The sequence below is a fragment of the Misgurnus anguillicaudatus genome, chromosome 22, assembly GCF_027580225.2.
Source record: "Misgurnus anguillicaudatus chromosome 22, ASM2758022v2, whole genome shotgun sequence".
NCBI lineage: Eukaryota > Metazoa > Chordata > Actinopteri > Cypriniformes > Cobitidae > Misgurnus > Misgurnus anguillicaudatus.
Window position 1 is genome coordinate 49,951,135 of NC_073358.2, and position 5,149 is coordinate 49,956,283.

The 5,149-nt window shown below is 37.7% G+C and overlaps 1 long non-coding RNA gene across 2 annotated transcripts; it reads left to right on the forward strand.

The window, feature by feature from the left end:
- On the forward strand, positions 1-4,885 carry LOC141358943 (uncharacterized). 2 transcript variants are annotated; one of them, XR_012365495.1, is made up of 4 exons: positions 1-172; positions 1,736-1,775; positions 1,902-2,047; positions 4,470-4,885. It is a non-coding gene; the product is annotated as an uncharacterized lncRNA (long non-coding RNA). The 2 variants fall into 2 exon arrangements; XR_012365494.1 differs by lacking the exon at positions 1-172 and having other exon boundaries at positions 1,415-1,775; positions 4,470-4,882.
- The last annotated feature ends 264 nt before the right edge of the window (positions 4,886-5,149 follow it).

Sequence of the window (5,149 nt, forward strand, 5' to 3'; positions counted from 1 at the left end):
TTTGCACACAAAACGGCACCTCCTGAGCAGCAGGGGCAGTATAGCTCAATGAGAAGGACATCGATTGCCATAAAAGAAGATTAAAGATCGTTTGTTTTGGGCGCCAAAATGAAGACTCAGCAGCAGTCAGTCAGTCAGAAGAACTCTCTCAGACGGACACCACGTTATTAAAGTAAGTTCTATTATTTATTTATGTTCGCTTCATACGTGATATATCTTCACTAGATAGACTATTTTTGTTTAAAATATGTAGCCATTGCAATGACTTGTAGTAAATATTAGTTTGGAGGAGGTTGGCTTGGTGGAGTAAGTTAACAGTCAGTCAAGCTCATAAAGAAAAACACAGCGTTTTAAAAATGTCAGCTGTTTAACGTTAGTTCACGTTTGGTAGTTTTATCCGAGTTGAAAACTGTCAGCTTTGAGTAGGTATGTTGCTAACTCCGCTGTCGCGGCTGATTTTTTGGTTCCGCTCAACGAAACCCAAGATTTCCATAGGCGGCGCGCGGTGTTGTGGAAAATACTGCTTCTGTTGGTTTGTTGATGGTGAAATTTCTGAGTTTTAATTCTTAACATCACCGGAAGAAGCATAGGTACCTTCTCGTTTTCAGTCACCACCTTTCATGTTTCACTGCTGGCCGTGCGAGCTCGCCAAAGTCTGTTGTTTGTAAAATCATCGCTGTTTTTACTGAAGTTGAGTAAAGACATTCTTGAAATTGTAAAGACATTTAGTTTAATTGCTAAACTACAAGTGGACGAAATTTTAATAAATTTGAACGACTACCAAAGGTGGTTTTACCTCTACCAAAATCAGCTTGAATGGTAAAGAATGGGGAGCAGCCGTATAGCCATGCAGTAGATGTCTGTATATATAGACTGAATAAAGAGTGTTATTTGGTGTAATTAGTGGTTTGTTTTTTTATATATCTGACTTTTCAGAAGTAGAATATGTAGAGGATATGGCAAACAGCTTATCCTGAAAGATTCAGGTCAATATCTTAATTTAAAAAGTTATAGCTAAAAACGTCATAATTTTCATGATTCGGTCACACATTTTCTTGAATTTTAATGGAAAACATGGGACCAAATAAAGTGATGATTTTCGCGTTTCAAATGGCCAGTATTTTGTTATTCTTTAACCCATATACATGATCTTGGTCTCATTTAAAAGCTTTTTTCAAGCTCTTTCTATCTGAACAACTCGTTTAAGCATTTAACCATTTTGACATTTTTAGCAACATACCTACTTTGAGTTGACTTTTGAGGCACTTTTTACTCAGCTGTTCTATGGAAACGTATCAGGACAAATAAAACGCTAACCAAAAGTTATTCTGTCCAGAGTAACGTTATCCATGTAAGTAATTTACCAGATGATATCAATTGACTAAATTAATAATGACATTGAGTATTAAACAAACGTTCTGCTTAATCAGATGAACAGACCCGCGTCATTTATTCATGACTTCGCTACGCCACGAGCAACACTTGATTCAATTAGAAAAAGCTTTTTTAAATGTCTCGCGTGACGTCTGGTATATTAACTGAAAAAAAATCGCTTTGAAGTGACCACACCTTGAGCTGACGTTTTCAGAAGAGAACCGTGTTTTAAGATCTCATTTTGTCCAAAATTGCGTCCTATGACAGATATAATACTTATTTCATTATTGCTCTGTGTATGTGTGACCTTCATCATTTGAGGTTGTGTGTTGATTTCACCTCTGAATATTTCCTCTTATAGGTCCATCATCCTTGCATGCGCTACACACTCAAAAGCATTGGTAAGTCATTTCTTTCACTTTTGTACTGCTGTTAGGAGCTATATCTTATTTTTGTAACTAATATACAATTATTATTCTTTTACTCGCAGTACTCAAATATACAATGGTTTGTTAATTTGTTTTCAGATAAATGCTGAATTTAAAAGAATCGCTACTGTCTAATGTTCCTGTGTCACCTGGACCTCCAATCCAAAAACCTGATGAAACTCTTCTATCAGAAAGGAGGACAGCTAGCAAAAAGACTTCAAACAATTAATGATCAAATGACAGAAGTAAGTAATATAGATTCATAGACATAAAAATGTTGGAAGTACAGAACGTTTAGTATGTTTTAGTTACAACATCTTTTGGCACACGGGTCATTAAAACACCTGGGAAGATTTAAAGGGGTAGTTCACCCAAAAATAAAAATTCTCATCACTTACTCCCTATCATGTTGTTACACACCTGTATAAATGTCTTTGTTCTGATGAACACCAAGGAAGATACTTTGAGGAATGTTTGCAACCAAACCAACCATAAGCCCCATTCACCTCCACAGTGGGGAAAAATAATACTATTGAAGTGAATGGGGCTCACGAACAGCTTGGCCGCAAACATCCCCCAAAATAAATATCTTCCTTCATGTTTATCAGAACAAAGACATTTATACAGGTCTGTAACAACATGAGAGTGAGAAAATGAGAGAATTCACTTTTGATGTGATTGTCAGGTGTGGTAGCACACACTCGAAACGTGGCCTCTTTATTTAACTCATTCCAGTGTAGTGAACACTAGGGATGCTCCGATCAGGATTTTTGCAGCCGATACGATCACCGATTTGTAATCTTCGTGATCGGCCGATACCGATTCTGATTTTTTTAAAGCTGATATACGCACAACCGGCGCAACGTCATAGAATGTCTCTGAACAGGTTCACGCCCACTTTTGGGGGAAATCTCACTAGACGTTCCATTGGCTTCCATTCAAAATAGCGGAACAAAGCAACCTTCGTACACAGCCGGCATGCGTAAATAACTTATGAAATCACTCAGATTAAACATGTTGAGTAATTATCTGTCCACCCTGCCTGCCATAGAGCGCGAAAGATAAATTAACATATTTAATTTGGTCAATATAAAAACATCTCTCTTTCATTCTCCCAGCATCAAATTTGTGTAACAACGCTCCCTATTGGCCAGAGGTGTCTTACCCAGACTTTTACTCGTACCTCATCAAGTCAACAGGGAAGCAAGTGAATGATTTTACTTCGTATTTGAAAGTTACTTTGTTTTTATTTATTATGTCTTTAAATTTAGAGTAATGAGTGCACTTTTTCGTCGAGTCATACTACTAACTGGCTTAGCGATATTTCCAGCAATCACTGGATGGCGTTGTTACACAAATTTGACGCTGTGAGAATGAGGGGGACATTTTTTTGTATTGGCCAGGTTAAATGTGTTGGTGTATCTTTCGGGCTCTGTGGCGGGCAGAGTGGACAGATAAATACTCGACACGTTTAATCTGAGTGACTTCACAAGTCACTTACGCCCGCCGGCTGTGTAAAAACGTTTCTTTGTTCCGCCATTTTGAATGGAAGCCAACGGAAGCGCCGCTTTTTTATCCCCCGAAAAGGGGAGGTGACGAAATTTACAGTCAAGTTGCCGGATGTGCCGGTAGTCCGTATGCAAGCTCTTTGATGACTGTAACTGTTACATTTTTTCTAGATAAAATAATACCACGGATGTTGCCTTTGTTATATTACTTGCAGTAATTGGGTATATTATTGTTTTAATAGTGACTCAAATAAATAAGCACAACAAATATTTATTCTGCATAGAGAAATTTAATATGGCTTTAAAAAGGCTTATGTCTCCTAAAAGTACTGAAAATAAAACACTTCAGACTTTACTGTATTAATTAAATATACACGCATTCGTATGAAGTATAAAAGTTCTTTAGTCAAGAGCAGAGAGTGATTTTATTGAGAGATGAATTAGGTTACTGCAGCTTTAAGACGTGAGAGAGAGATCGCTCTGTTCACGTGCACTGATGACAGGCTGCTGTGTGTGTGGGCGGCGGCTGAACGCAGACAAGCAGCTGTGAGGAAAATAAAAGTTTAAATGCTCAAAACTTTAAAACGCATGCAAATAAGAAACTTTTGGCATGAGGATGCAATTGTCCGTGATGGATATGTGTTGTATACGCTGTTTGATGGGGATGTGAAGACGCCTCGCGCTGTTGACCGGAGCACGTCCGCATAGAAAATACGCATATCTCTGTAAAGGCAAAGAGAGACATACAAATCTGCACGCCGCACATGAGCAAAGGGTTGTAAAAATGCTCGTGCTACGTAAAAAAATGTCTTTAATTGCAGCCACATTCAGGATCCTTTTGATGACAAAAGTAAACAGAAAGATCGGTTTATGAGATCGGCAGATTTAGCGAGCACCGATCGAGTCATTTAATGCCATTATCGGCCGATCGATCGGAGCATCCCTAGTGAACACACACACACCCAGAGCAGTGGACAGTGCAGCTGCCTTGCTTTGTAACCCATGTATTTGTAACCAATTGTAACATGCTGTGGCAATGCACATGGGTCTGTATACTTACATTTATATTTGTTTGCATTGTACTAATTTCCAATGACACTTTTATTGTAACAGTAAACTTTTTTCTGTTTCTTTAACTACATTTGTTTGTTTTGTACAGGGCATGGATGAAGTCAGCATCAGTGAGGTCATTTGAAGACACCAATGTTGGGATTTGTGCTCTCAAACAACATGCTTCTTGTGATGAAGAAGAGGATCTTTGTATAGTCCTGGAAGCCATGAAGGTGTTGCAACATCGTGTTTGAGCTGATGTATGCCTTAAACCTGATCTCCGCTTTATTTTTGAGGAAATCCAAACTGCATTGAGAGTAACTTTAACGAACAGTTTCTTTCAGTGAAAGGATCAGAAAGACTGTGCTGCTCATTTTTGACTTTTTTTTAATCTGTTTTAAGTGTTTTCTCTTATTAATACATTAACAGTTTGCTGCTCAGAGTCGATTTTGGAAATGGTTGTTGTATTTTGTTTTTGTTGAATCTTTGATTAACAGTTTATAAATGCTGTAGCTCTGACTTTCTGAAGGAGTGATATTTTCGAGTTTGTTAATCCATTTTATAAAGAATAGTACTTACTGTTTTGCGTGTCTCTTTGGAATGCAGTGTTTGTGCTTTAGCACTTCTAAATCTACTGTAGTAACTATTTTAAACATTTGGGTCAGTTTCACAGATGGGGCTTTTCCTAGTCCCAGACTTTTGCAATGCCATATATCAGTGCCATTGTTTTGTCTAAAGATGTACTCCAGTGTTGTTTTTGTAAGGTAGGTTTGTTTGTAAACTTTATTT